At 36.8% G+C, this 15615-nt stretch overlaps 1 long non-coding RNA gene across 1 annotated transcript; it reads left to right on the top strand.

Moving 5' to 3' along the window:
* The first annotated feature begins 420 nt into the window (after positions 1–420).
* On the top strand, positions 421–14888 carry LOC106965237 (uncharacterized). The gene is made up of 2 exons (XR_001428587.1): positions 421–485; positions 13661–14888. It is a non-coding gene; the product is annotated as an uncharacterized LOC106965237 (long non-coding RNA).
* Positions 14889–15615: the final 727 nt, after the last annotated feature.

Raw genomic sequence — 15615 nt, 5'->3', positions numbered from 1 at the left:
ACTATCACCATCTACTATGCTGGAGTGTGGACCAGAGTATCTCCCTTTAGTTTAAATTCCTATATATAATCCTGTTTCCTTCAACAATTTAATAACTGCTTTATTTATTTTATGTTTAATTAATTTTTGAGCATTTGAAATCTTACTGGTCTTATACAAAATTGGCAACACACCTGCACTTCATTAGACCATACCACAACAGAACAAGTCAAGACAAACAACAAAATCTAAACAGAGAAACAGGAATAAGGTCATTCATCTAACTTACAAACTTATCTACATAACTAAATGGCCTGCAAAATAAAACATGTAACAGAGGGCAAAAAAAACCCCCCAAAAAACAATACAATACAATAAAAAATAACCCCTCAGTTTGGTAGAACCCAGTGATGCAATCAGTGTTACAGTCATTTGAACAGGAAATGCTGGGCCAGCTCCTCCCATACACCTACTCAGGCTGTAGCATCTGACATGGACAAACAGTGGTGAGTGAAAAAAGAAAGATCAATAAATTACCATAAATGTGCCTTGAAATAAAAGAAACCAGAAATGTTTAACTAAAACATATACATAGATGTACACTGCAACACAACGCTAGCACAAACAAACCTGGGATAGTGAGTGAAGCAAAGTTGCAACAGCAATGTTAGCATTGTGACCAACTATGGAAAAATAAAGTGAATCAGAAATGAGAATACAGGTCAAGTGGTAAACGCAAACTGAACCACTTTATCAAAGGGAAAGAAAAAATTTAAAGTTGAATAGTTATATTAAAACATTTTCTTAAATAAAAAAAAAAAAACCTCAGCACAATATGGACACATTTTTATTTTTATAAATAACAATAAAACTAAAGAACTAAATTCTTTAGTTTTCTTTTCAAAGTTGGTGGGTGCGGCTTATATTCTGGTGCACTCGGTAGTCTAAAAATTACATGGTAGTGAGTAATTCATGCAAGAGAAGGCTCAACCAAATTTCAGAAACCTAAAATTTATGTTTAGGAGGAAGAGAAAAACTAAAAGATTTTCTTTGTTTAGTTTTTGAGGCCCATGACTGACTGAGGGCTGACTGAGGCTCATTGTCATGTTCCCTCAGCCCCAGCTGGGCAGCTCCATTATTGCCCTTCTATTGTAATGTTAATGCAGTGTTATCTGTGCAGAGGACAAATATGCACTGGACAATGGGGGTGCTGACATGCATTTAATTTATGCATCCATAATTAGTTTTGATGATGTCGATAATTATGTTGTACTTATGATGTTTTTTTTTTTTCTTTTTTCCTTTGCAAACCACAGAAGCACCTTATAGCTTTCCCTTTTTCTGATCAAATATGCAAATATGTCAAAATGTTTTAAACTGAAAAGTCAGTTTGAAACAGTATTTGTTAGATTGATAAAACTATTTTAGTGCATCATTGAAAGTATATTCAATTTGTGGACTTTATTTTTGCTTGAACTGCCCCAAATTTCCCAAAACGGATCATCCCAGACTAATTTTAGTTGGATGTTTTTGTGCTGGCCATCTTTGCCTTGCAGAACAAGCTTCCGTTTTTATTTACTCATTAAAAAATAAATAAAATAAGAAAATTGGTCACAAACCTAAATTTAAGTCTAGTGCAATCACATAAAATTCATTATTGAGTCTTTGGGACTTTTTTAGAACTAAGAGGAGTAGGGAGCCTTCTGTGAGATCACATCACACACACACACACAAAAAAAATCTGTACTTTTCAACCTCAAACAGCGTCGTCTTATTTATCTTTATGATTTAAAGTTTTAGTTTAAATAAACTAAAATTGCCGTGTTTCACATTCCATCAAAAATACTTCATCCTAGGCATAAAGTATTCAAATTGAATCTTCATAAAAACATTTAATCTATCAAAGCATTACTTGAGTCCAGTTTTGTGTTTTCTTCTTTCTTCCCGCTGTCTGTTTCCAACTCAAACAGTGTGCTCTATTGAAGTCTCTGGTGCAGGATCTAAAGCCCCCCTGTGATTAGAAGGTCAGCAAGTCTGGGAGATCAAACCCTCCTTCCTCATCCTCTAATCACAGACGATATAAAACAATCTTAGCACCATTTAACCTGCACAGGGCTCTTGATATGGCTTGGCATGCTCTGTCTCTATTAATCAATCAGCTTCATGCCTTCATGAAATCTGCGATGCAAATGTGCATTATTGCTGTAGGTCCTTTCTCAAGGGAACTTTTTTTTTTTTGTTTGAAATATTCAGCTCTCTGGTGACAAATTTTCTCTGCTTACATGTAGCTGAAGTTGGTGGCTGTAACTGCAATTAGTTGCAGAAGGACATTACTCAGTTTTCATGAAGCTGCAAATACTAGAGATCTTTCATTGTTTTACTGCTAATGGCCATTTAAACGTAACAAATGACATTACTTTCTGACAAATATTACAGTAATCTGCTAATTTAGCCTCATTAGAGGGCAACATTTATGATAATATGGGCATAACTGAGGCAGATCTAATTCTGCGTGCTATTTTCTGTGGATAGTTTTCTGGACTGGAATATTTTAAAACTGATTGCAGATTCTTTAAAATGCTGATTGGGATTTGTGAAGACACAAAAACTGCGATTCTTAGATTTTCCTAGATTTTTTGGGTAAATGTCTTGTCTCATTGTTATGAACCCAGTATCAGTTATCTTGTTGTACCTTGAGCTGGGTGTATTGTTCCAACATTGGTGTCATGAGAACTCCTCAGAATGGATCAGAATGGATCTAGTATTACTTTAGCAGTATTCCAGTTTTAGTACCATACTGGTAAAGTATTCCAATACTTTACCAGAAGGTCAACTATTGGAATACTTGACCTTCTGGTATTTCTGTTTGTTGGAACAGACCAAAACTAAAAAGAAAGGCAAGTTTGGTGAACATTTACCTATACCCTTATTGTCTTTAGCTGACAATATGGGTATATGTAGTACAGTTTTCTTTGTCTATGTGAAGATTTGCTTCTTTGTCTTGAGGAACGGCATGCTCCTTGAATCAGTGGCTATTTTACTGTGGCTAACCACATAATGTCCCTTCCTGCTGCTCTATATGATCTGGGAGCTGTGTCAAATGGCTGCTCCATCGTCTCAGGCTGGCTGGACTGCTGATGAGAGCAACATAAACTACCACACAATATCCCATCATCTCTGGCCACTTAGTTCCTATCATTGTCAGAGGTTATTTTGCCCTTATGAGGGGTAGAAGGTTTTCAGTGTCAGTAGTGGATGATTAATGGCTTGCTGTGGCTCCCTCCGTCTGAAAAGTGCATAATATTCGTCTAGAACAAGATTTTCCCTTACCTGCAACCCTCTTAGCAGACGCCTGTACGCCATGAGAGGAATTTTTAATTCCATGGAGACCTTTGTCCCCTTGAACTTATTTAACACATTTGTTCTTCTGACTCAAAAAAAAAAAAAATTGTAATTGATTTTCAAGTGGTAAGTCACATTTACATCTGTCTGTTCCCTCGTGATTAATCAAGTCTAATTAGCAACACAAGTGGGGACATAACGTGTTTGGAATCAGAAGGTAGTGATATTGTTGGTTGGTGACATCAGTAGCATACATTCACAAGCCATTTATTAGACATTCCTGTTCAACTGTTTGTTGACACAAATGGCAAATCAGCCAATGACAGAAACATGTGACCTGCCGAAATTCAAACTGAGCATCAGAATTTGGAAGAACAGAAATTTCAATGACTTTGAAAGTGGCATGGTTGTGTTTGAATGGCTTGAGATGACAAAATATTCAAAAAGTCACAGTTGATCAGATAAGGTCAGAAAAGGTCAGATAAGAATGAGCCGACAGGTTGAAGATGATAGAAAGGCAACAGTAGCTCATTAGATCACTCTTTACAATCAGAGGAACTAGAATGCAGTGTCTTAATGCTTTTAATTCATCAAGCCTTGAAATAGATTGAGTACAGTAGCGTAGGACCACAGGGGGAGCCATTCCTACAATCTGGAATAAACTAAGGCTATGATTTGCATAGTTTTATTCACCACTTTTCATCCTCTGACTAGATTTTCTCATAAGACACAGGCTCTGACACGACACCACTTCTGCAGACCATCAGACTCACGAAAGTGGGAGTATACACCAGACGACCCACTGGTGTCCACACAAGCCAGTCCGGCAGTAAACCGAAAGCTAATTGAGTAAGATCGCTGTTTCACTCTTTCATTTATTCTCTGTGCTACTCAGGACATGCCATAGGTAAATTCACCATTTTTTTGTGAGTAAAAGATTTTAGTTTGTATTTCCTGTCTCACTCATAACATTGTTGTCAAATTGCTGGTATATATTGTTTGGACAGTCTGAGACATAGTCATAGGGAGTCTCGAGCAGTCTGCTCGGCCCAGTTGACTTCGTCATCTGACCTGATTTTCCGTTGGATCAGATCCCAAAACAGTTCTGGTGTGTTTTGGGCCTTACATTGGACAATGAATGATTGGAAAAGTTTGATAAATCTCGCCATTTATCAATTTGGTGTAACCAATATAAAAGCATTTATCCATCCTTACATTTCCTAATGCTTCAGGCAGGTGGTGTATAATAGGTAGATATTTTCTTGACATGCTATGGGCTGTGAAACTTAAACCTAATATCATGTAAATGCCACAGCCTATCTGAAAATCGCTGTTGCTAACCCTGTTCACACCTTTCTGTTCACATGGTACCCATTTTCTGATGGCTATTTCTAGTGTAATGCTGCACCAGATGACAAAGATCAAATCATATTCAAATGGTTCACCACCACACTTCACTGACCTCCACAATCACTGGAATTTAATCTAATAGAGCACCTTTGGAAAGAGGTGGAATAAGAGATTGGAGCATTTGGTTCTAATAAGATATAACTAATAAAATTACTAGTTGGTGTCAGTTTTAAAGAGATTGTAGCAAAATGACTAACTCTGAGAGTAAAAATATCTAAGAAAATATCTCCTTGTGACAGGCATTTGTGATACTCAAGAGAAGCAAAATACTTGAATATGTTTGTTTGTGGCGTTGTTTCGCTGAGAAACTGTCATCGCTGTGAAAGCCAAACAGAAAGCTGCCTTTGTATCATGACCTTTACCATAGAACACTGTTCTTGTTTCGAAATCCCTTCGAGTGCAAGAAACAACCAGACTCTGCTGGGGCCTATACGACTCAAATTATATCATTTGTCCAATTTGCTATTGTTTCATCCATGTCAGGATAATTTGCTTTGGGTTTCCCCGTAATGTCTTGGGTTTTAGCTGCCCCCCCTGAGAGAGCTGCTGTACTGGATGTGCCCTAGATAGACTGTTTATCAAGTGCTCCACGTTCTGTCAAGTTGACTTTCCGAGCATGATGCACGGATAAAACGTGCGGCTTCATTTCACCAACAGTCTCAGGAGGACTGAGGCTGTGACCGTAGTGGGAACCTGTTTACCTGGGGCATTAATTGGGTCGGAGTCAAAGCACGGCGGCAGATAGTCTCATTGAGGATAAAGACAAGCCAGCTATCATTACTCAACACCTACTGTATAATGACAGCTTCATTTGTCCCTCAGTAGCGATCTCGCTTCCAATTAATCTCATCATCTCTCCCAACAGTTGAAAAGTCAGAAGCCGAACAGATTCAACATATGTTTTCATCAACGTAATGCTGTAATCTGTGCACTGGCAAGGATCTGTCATGATTTTTCATGCAACCTATAAAGACCACCTTTTCTTCAACGTTACATTTGTCATGATAAATTGCTCTAAACTCTGCATTCAAATAAATTATTTAGAGATATTTTTTTTGGTGCTTCCCAGTAAGTACGAATTTGACATCTGGATGAGAAAATTTGTTAATCAGCTTGTGGGCTGAGTGAGTCACTCCTTGCCTCCTGGGTTCTACAAGAACAGACAGGGACCACAAGCAGCACCAAACATCTGAACAGTTTTGTCTAACTCCTCTAAATACAACAGACTGTAGGTTTTTTTTTTTTGCAATGACGAGAGATTCTTCACACAAACAAGGGGAGACTGGCTGTCTTAGCCATTAAATTTACAGAAAAGTTGAAACATCATCTTTCTGCCTCATCTTGTGCAGGCAGGGTGTCATGCTTCTCCAATTAATTGCCTTTTTACCAAATGTATCTTCGCACAATATCTTGTTATATCTTTTGATTGCATGTGCTTAATCCTTATCATAATTGGAGTTGCACGCTGCCGCTGGGCCATTTGTGTCTCATACCAAATTAGGCTTAAAATTGTTTACTGAAATTAAGATTCTGTTCACTGCAGCTAAGAATTTTATATCACAGAAACCAATTATGCCGCTATATTAAAAATTAAGAGCAAGGGAAAGAAACATGAATATAATGATATTTTGGATGGCAATCTGTTGTTCTTTTTCATATTCCGACAGGAGATGATGTGCCTTTACATCAAGGGGTCCAGACTTCTTGTTTATTTTATTGGCTCTTGATAGCACATCAACAATTCCCTCAGCAAACAAATCAGTCCGCTCAACCATTCGGGAACCAGAAGATCAGTGAAGCCAGTCCTCCTTGGAAGTATTTTAGGTCTCAGGCAGAGGAGGAATAATAATCATAACCATGAATGGGCTACACGGGTAATGGAGCACTACGTCTGTCCCTGTTTGGTATGTGAGGGTGTTGCCTTTACGCAGGTTGAGGGATGTCAGTGAATTGTACAGGCATTGAGAGGTCAAGGCAGACTGCACAGTCATTAGCATAGCTCATAGAGAGCCATCAATTCAATCAGAAAATGTAACTTTTGTCTTGTTGACCAGAAAACAAACAATTTTCCTGTGCAAAAGATTTGGCAAACCCACTTATTCAAAAATAATGATGTAGGGGTTTGTAACATTTTTAACAGGTTCAATGGTTCATAGATAATCCTATTTGATAATAAATCTTTATTTTCAGAATGTATGTGTATGTTAGCTAATTACAGCAAGGCTTATTTACCCAAAAGATTATAGTTATATGTGATGTAGCAACCAATCCTAATTAAATCAATGTAAAATGGTGAAAGAAAACTGATTTGGCCTCCAATTATTATGCATACACTATATATATATATATATATATATATATATATATATATATATATATCTTTTTTTTTTTTACATTAGTTGGATTTTCATGTTACTGACACCATTTGGTGTCAGTAACATGACTGACACCATTTGGTGTCAGTAACATGACTGACACCATTTGAATTGACTTGTATGTATTGTATGACTGGTCAAGAAAACTGTCTGCAGGAAAATGATCTTCATATGTTCAGAAGTTAAATGTTAAAGGACTCTGTTGTACCCTCCAAAGATCCTTGCAAGAACTTTGTAGAGTTGGTCTTTTCCTCAAACATCTTCAGATTACTTAGACTCATGTTTTTGAATCACAAAATCACATATGAATGTTGACAAGCCCCTTGCAAGACTAGGGCATCTTTGTAATCACGATATACTTTCAGTCGCGCCACAGATTTGGGATCAGATTGATGCTGTTCATTGCTAATCCTATCTCTAAGCACAGGCTGTCTGCATGTAAAACATGATTCTGCTAAAGGCAAATGTTTTGCATACTCTTTGGTGTTTCATTTACAAATAGAATTCTAGAATATGTCCAAAGTCCTACTCGAAATGTGTTTAAAGCTTTTTAAGAGAAGGTTAGATTTCAGATAAAATTCTTGCCATTATCTCGTTATGCACTTCCTCTTATCGACCTTCAGTTTTTCTAAAACTGAAGCTGCTATCAGAAATTTCTCTTACTTTTTCCATATTTGTTTGCATGTTAAAAACAAGTATGGTAGACAGTCGGAAAGTATGAAAATCAAGTGGATTTCGTGGAACATAAGGTCCTGTCAAACCACAGGTTGGTTTTCATACACTTAAATTTTGAATGGAGCATATTTGGATCAAGATTGTAGAATTCTTGGTGTTTTATTATGTCATATTTTCTTTTACAGTCTTATGGCTCAACCCTGAGATCATCTTCTAATGGCTGCCCTCAAGTTCTCAGCTGAATTATTTAGAAATTAGGCAAATGCCATAAAATGATTCAGTTTTATTTGAATTCTTAAAATTGTTATACTGAGAATAAATATATTTTCATATTAAAGTCAAAAGTCAAAAAATTGTATTCAACCAACAAATTTTGTAGATTTGAGGTAAATAAGATAATATGTAACACATAATCAGGATGATGTGATTTTAAGGCATAATAGGGTAACGTGTGTAAGATTAATTGAGATATATTTTATTTCACTGGACTGCAGAGAAACTCATTCTGGAGCATTATTTGCAATCAGCTACTTTCCTCCCCCCCCCAGTGTAACTGAAATACAAGACCAGATTTTATCCAACTTCAAGGTGTGCTAACTAAACCAAACCAAAGAACAGGCGTAACTCAGACTAAATCTGAAAGTAAATCCCAAGTTTAAAAGATAGAAAAAACAACTAACACAAGTGCCAGTATCCTAAATTCTTCAGCAGATCATCTTTAGTTAGTTGAAACATTTGGATCTTGTCATTTGTTCGGGTAATAAAACACCTGAGAATGACATCTGCTCCGTTTGCTTTAGGGGCTTTTTGTTGAAGCAGCAGGTACACAAAGGCAACCTCGCCTCCAGGTTTTGATAAAATGTCTTTGTCTGACTCCTAAATGAGAAAGTACCGTGCAGAGACACTGTAAATATTATTTTTTGCAGATTTTGTGTTTTTTGTAAGATTAGAAGAAAATAAACCAGAAGTTAATATTTCTTTAAAATGTTGAGAGGACAAAGGTTGTGAGCTCGGCTTCTTTCTTTGGCATGTGTGCAGGGATGAGTTTGTGCTTCCACCGCAAAGTAGAGTGGGAAAATGTTTTTCATCACATTGTGTTTTATAAAGTAAGTTTGGCCAAAACATGAACTGGATTGGAGAAGAAATACACCAGTATCTCCTGGGATTTTTTAGTTTATTTTGGCACAACAAAAGCAGCAAAGAAGAACAGCGATGAAGTCAAGTGAGCAGTTTTCCGAGATAAATTATTACGATAAAGAAGATTTTAGAATTTTCTGCTTTTTAACTGTTTATGTAGATCCAGTCTACCTAATTTCCGAGTGCAGAATTCTTTGAAGATATGAATCTATCGGTTTTTAACGCAGATAGACAAAAAAAAAAAAAAAAAAAAAAACCCTCACAGTCCAGCTGTTGGCCAGTCTTTAAAGACAGTATTGCAGGTTCCTGTTCTGCAGTCTCTGTGGAGGCATATTGGCAGACTCTGTTTGCTCTGTTAATTAAATTTCCTCTTTGCAGCAAATGAGGTCATATCCACTATTGGTGTAATGTCTCTCTCATGTACAACAAAGGGAATGCAGAGAGTCCAGGAATCTTTACTGAAACAATCAAGTATATCATTGTTTGTCTGTGGATCTATACTTTTGAGGAGCATCACCATGGTGAAATGTGATGCCTCTGCTTGTGGTTTTTATTGCTTCAATTTTACAGACAGTTGGGATTAATGTTGGGCTCTGCAGCGTCCAAGAACAAAAAGGAAAAAAAAAAAAAGAAAAGAAAAGAAAAAACAATATAGGAGATTTTTTCCATTATTCTGAAGCGAATGAAATCATTTGTTCTTCACTGAGTTTGTTGTTGAAACTGCAAAATATGTGTTATTTAAAAATGTTTATCATGATTCATGACATGTTGTCTGACTTAGGAGGAGCAGGGGATTTTCAGGGTAGTCGTTTGTGTCAGAATTTTATTTTCAGATCTTTAAACAAGCATGCTTTTTACATTAAAACCCAAATGCTGCACGCATGTTTTTCCAGCATATATATATTTTTGGTAAATTTGCAAAAGAAGTTGTGGTATGCAAGCAAACTTGATGCACTTCACGGGGTCAAAAATGGACTTTGCTTCAGTGCTTTGTTTGTTTACTCCGACACAAGCTGCCAAAACTGAATGCGACAGTTAAAGGCTCGCTTTTAACCTGAGAGGAAATAGTTATTTTTCTTTAATTGGAAAATGTTCACTTCGAGTGAATGAGTTTGGCTGCAAAGATAAGTTAAGTAAAAGTGGCCATCCAATTAAACACCCTGGGAAATTTCCATTTTGATATCCACAGCCTGTCTTTGGCCTTGTCTCTTTTGTTAAGAAACATCCAAGCTGAAATGAAATCAAAGGTTTTTATTTACCTGTTCTTAGCCATTTATAAAAACCGGGGCCCTGTATTATGCAGATATGACAATGTCATTTTGCAGGAAAACCATTCAGCGTATTTTAATTAGCTGAGAATGTAGCATGACAAAAAAGATATTTCAGGGTGCCTGAAAGCTGAAAGGTCCAACAAGTGTAAATAAGATAAAACTCCAAATGTTTGGAGGGTTGAAACAAAACAATTTGGAGTATTTATTAATCCGAGTGATTGGAATGACTATCATTCTGAGTTGGCTGGTTTATTAAAAAGTTTCCTTAAAGTTTGGGAAATGATTCACAGCCTCATTAACTCTTCCTCTCATCCCTGACATGTTCTGACAGCACAAGGAAAAAAAACAACAAAAAACTATTAGTCTAAAACAGAATTTATGTATGATATTTTTAAAAGTTTTATCTTTCGTTCTCTACTTAATGTGAAGTGAAAATGTGGAATCAGTTCTTTTGTTTACTGCATTTATGCATAGAAAGGGAGGGGGCAGGGGTATAAGGTCCTCTGTCGTCTTCATTCATTTACAACACCAGTGTCGTGGCGCGTGTTCATATGGAAGCTCATTAATATGCATTCATTCAGTTCTCTCAGGGGAAACTGCTGGTACATATGTGACTGCTGCAGCAGGGCTGTGGAGCTGCATGATGAAACAACAAAGGGTCCGACAGGGCCAAAGCAAATAATAAAGAAAAGGACACTGCAAGACAATGTAGATTTATTGTCTTTGAACAAAAGCAAATAGTCTTTTTTTTTGTTTTTCGTTTTTTTGGTTGAAATAATTAAAAAAATGTCATTTACTTCAGCTGTTCTTCTGTCAAACTAAATTTGAAACACCAAGTAGAAAAAAAAAATGTCTTTAAACATTTGGCTATAAGTCGCAGTCATTAGCAAATCAGTGTTATGAAAGGCATTTTGGAACCCCGTAGAGTTTTTTTTTTTGTTTGTTTTTTTAGCTTCTTCATACTTCTATGTTGACGGATGTCTAAGAAATGTAACATTGTGGGAAACTGTGTGACTTTTTTTTTAAGAAAAGAATGATTGGAATGACTTGGAAAATCTCTTTACATGTTTCCTGGTAAATGATTTCAGAGATAAAATCATACAGGCAGTAAAAACTGCTTGTGAATTCACACTTTGATTTTTATATTTGTATCCTTTTTTGTGATTTAACACTCAAGTAAAGTTTAAATCTACCATATATGTTATATTTGGGCAATAGTATTTGTTTTTAATTTCATTTTATATACAGTGCTTTGTCTCATAAAGTTCAATTTTATTGTAAATAAGAGAATAAAGAAATCTTTTATTTACTTGGAAACTTGGACCAAACAAATATAAAGTCTTTTCTTTTGACATACATCCCATCATCTCAGCACTTATTGATGTTTGACTTTCTGACTCACAAGTCTGCAGACATACACGATGGTTTGGGCTCTGTCAATAGTGGGTGTGTGGCACTGAGTATTATCCAGTCTTTGTCTATGACTTCATTTTATTTTATAGTTTAAGTTAGTAGTTTGTTTGTTTAGCTGGATATAACTAACATCAATGATGGTTCAAATGTTTACAGCACAACAATTTATATGTTTTGCCTTTTTGTTATGCATCAGTCATTCGAAAACTGAAAGAAACTATCTGATAAAAAAAAAACACTGCAAAAACTGGGAGTTACTTGATTAATAAAAAAAAGCTACCCAAACCACTGTGAAGAAAGTAATTAACTGATTCAACCATGTTTGACAGTAACAGCTTTTCGTCAAGCATTTACATCACCGTTGAGAAACTTTGCCCCACTTTTCTTTTCAAAATGGTTTTAATCTTAAACACTCTGTCAAATATGATGCCCATGTCTTAATTTAAATATGTGCTTTGACTTGGCCACTCCAAATCTTCATTTATTTTCTGACAGTACTTGTCGTTGTGCCTTCAGATCAATTTCCTTTTACGTATCTCAACTGAACTGGTCGGACATTTTCTTTCAAGGTTTCTGCAGGAAACATAATTTATGGTTTCATCCATTTCCTCAAGTTGTCTAGATCCTGCAGCAGTAAGGTAGCACCAGCGCATCCCACTTTTTTGTAAATGCTGTTAGTTTAATGACAGATATGTTAGGATGCACACTTTCCCAAAAGGTCCAACTTTCTCTCATAATTCCACATTTTCTAAGCATCTTTTTTGGTAAATGTGTGAGAGGCTTTTGTACTTTTGTACTTTCTTTGGTCAACGGTGATTTTTAACCTTGAACTGCTCTTTTGGACAGAATTTTTGCTCAGTGTCTTTCATATTACTGAAAATAAAACATTAATCTTAAGTGAGGAAGGGGAGCTCTGCAGTGCATTTGATGTAGTTATGAGTTTTTGTGTCACCTACTGGATGAATTGTTGATGTAGGAGTCATTTTGGTATGCAGGACATTTTCAGTCTACTTCGTGATGTCCGGCAGGTTCTGTGTAAGTCATTTCTTGAACAAGTCTGGCAGTAATGAGGTGTGGGTATTGATTGTGAATTTAAATGCACCATTCCAAAAAATAGTTCATAAGGGAGAAATTATCTATTTTTTTTTTATGTATAAGGCCTTGTTAATTTGAATATTTTTTCCCCTAAATAAATTAAATTATTGTTTGAAAACTGTGTTTTGTATTTTGCCTAAGTATGCTAATAGTTTTACCCAGGACTGTAAATCATCTTAGTTATTTTTGACATATGGTTGCTCCACTTGAATCGTGTTTAAAAATCTGAAAGTTGATGCTTATTTTTGGGATCTCGATGTTAAATATTGGTTTTGGTCGGGCCAAGAGAACACATGGAAGATTAAAGTGGCTGATAGGAAGTCTCTATTAAATTTGCATTAACACATTGTGTAAATCTGCTCATGATTGCCTCACAGAGACCCCGCGGTTCAGCATGCCATCCCTTGCTTCTGTACACTGGCCAGATGGCCACTTCAGAATGAGATTGACACACTGTTTCAAACTGATTTCATGGTATCTCTCCAGAGAGGGAGAAAGACCATCCGCTCTGTTGGGAATCGGGATTACAAAATAGCCAATTAAAAAGGAAAGTGGTGAAATCTTGGCCTGATAACGTGGAGATTAAATCAGTTATAGTTTATTAGGCAAAATTACTTATTAGAAACTATCCCCCTCCAAACAGATTTCCATTAGAAGTCCAACTCCATTTTTTTTTTATCCACACTCTTTTATCTGATGGTTGCACTCTGTAATTATGAATCTTCCAAATGGCAATTATGACACCAATTTGAAAGCATTTCCTTGTACGTTTCATTTATTCTTCATTATGTCTTTGAAATTCTGAACATCTAAAATAAAATCTAAGGAAATATAGACGCCATTTATTTCATATCGGCATATAAAACGGCATAAAAACTATTGTCATGCGAAGAGATCTGACTTAATCTGTTGTCACTGAACCCTGTAAAACAATCATGTCACATTTCTGTTCTTGTTTCCCAGCATCCATCATGTGCCCACCAGGTGTCAAGTGTAATTACTCTAAGAGAATGACTGAGCAGATGCAGAGGCTGTGGGTGAGACGGAATCGGGAGACTCCAGCGAGTATCCGGGTCCCAGGATAACTGGTGCTCGCTCTGCTTCAGAGGCATCTGTGCCGCACCTGTGGACAGAACGGCACCCCACCTGCTACCAAGCGTCAGCTGTTGGTTTTTCCAAGGAATCTCCAGACCTACGCCACAGCCCGTCTCCCACGTTGGCCAGGTTCATGAGAAAAGCCTCCCTGCAAGCTTTGCTCACCCGCATTTAGTTTCTGAGCACTAAAGAGCTCCTGGACTGGTCTAAGGTTGATCAGGTACCTGGAACCTTTTCTGACCCTGATGCTGCTTGGCCTGCCTCTTTAAACATTGTCAATCCCACACCGACCTGAGAGCCCAGCAGCTATTGGCTAACTGCAAAGCACACAGTCAGTTTATTATTATACCTCCCCCCCAACTTCCACTGAAACCAAACACTGAGCTCATATCTGAAGGCGACTACTGAACCCCTTCATTCTTCTCTAAGAGCCTGCAAAGTCTCTGAATCAGATTGATATAGATTGAATTCTTACCGTTCCTATTGTGAGCAACCATTTGTATTCATGAAATCAAAGTATTTACCTGCGAGATGAGCATCTGATGTGTATTGGTACATATATTGGTAGCTGAAATGTTGATAACATGAAGCAATAAGACCCGACTGCATTCACGTCTCCCCTTTCATCTGAGAATCTAAAAGCCCCTCAATCTGTAAGGAGATAATCAATCCTCTGCTGCTGTGACGCCTGATGCAGGCGGCTAAAGATGCTTTAATTTTGCTTAGACATTTAAGGAATGTGGTCTTGACAATGATTTTAATACTTTTTGCTCCAATTGCAATGACAGGAATGTAGTATTTTCTATCATTCAGTCAACATCAATTGCCGTTTTGCCGCATGTAATGATTTCCTTTAGGAGTAAGGGAGATGGATTATGTATTTAGAATGAAAAGATTTGGAAACCTTGTGGGTTTAGTGAAACCTTTGGTGAATCAAAATTTTTAATCAATGTGAATATTTTTGCCCAATGGACGGTTCAAACAGTCAAAGTCAAACAATTTAACTCCTCTTACTGCTATTAGAAAACAGTTTTGTTCGACAAAACGAGTAGAATGTGCATGGCAAAATTCTAAAGATCAGACCTTTTATTGCTAATCTTGTGTTTTCTGCCCTTCTTTCACATGACTGTTGCCAGCAGATAAATGTTGGCAGGTCCTAAAAGTTGCAGTGTCAATCAGGCTGTTGGCCAATCCAGTTCTAGCTGAAAACAAACACACACACACACACAAAAAAAGCTTCATCTGTTGTTTCAACTAAACAAAATGGCCTAATGAAAAGTTGGCTTTGCTGCATTGTGCCATCCATGGCATTACAGCATATGTGATGCTGGTGCCTCTGGTAATTTTCATATGCATGTTCATATGTTACTCCATGCAGAGAAAATAAGGAGGTGTCGGGAGCAGAGGCTCTAGGTGCAGACATTGCACATAGCATTTGGATGAGGGACACTGGGAGAACCTATTTTATTTCATTAGAAGAAAAATTAGATGAGAGTCTTGATCTCGGAGGATATCTAGCTGTGCCTCTGGCAAACTGGTAGACACAAAGCTGTTTGATTTGCAGCACAAACAGAACAGCTGACTAACAATGCAAATATATACCAAACGACAATCTGTTAAACAAATGACTTTTTTGATTAGCAAGACCAGAAGTAGAACATTACAGTGTGGTGTAATATATAACAGGCCAGCAAAACACTCCACCATATGGCAATGCATTTACAGGACAGCTTGATTGTAATTATAATAGTAATAAATGGCATGCAAGGTAGATTTTCATCTTTACACATAAAATAACTAAATGTTATGAATGTCTGTTAATA

This window comes from Poecilia latipinna, unplaced genomic scaffold (assembly GCF_001443285.1).
Source record: "Poecilia latipinna isolate Pla-1442-1.1 unplaced genomic scaffold, P_latipinna-1.0 Scaffold1788, whole genome shotgun sequence".
Classification (NCBI taxonomy): Eukaryota; Metazoa; Chordata; class Actinopteri; order Cyprinodontiformes; family Poeciliidae; genus Poecilia; species Poecilia latipinna.
Note: the sequence above shows the minus strand (reverse complement) of the source record. Positions and strands in the feature narration are given on the sequence as shown.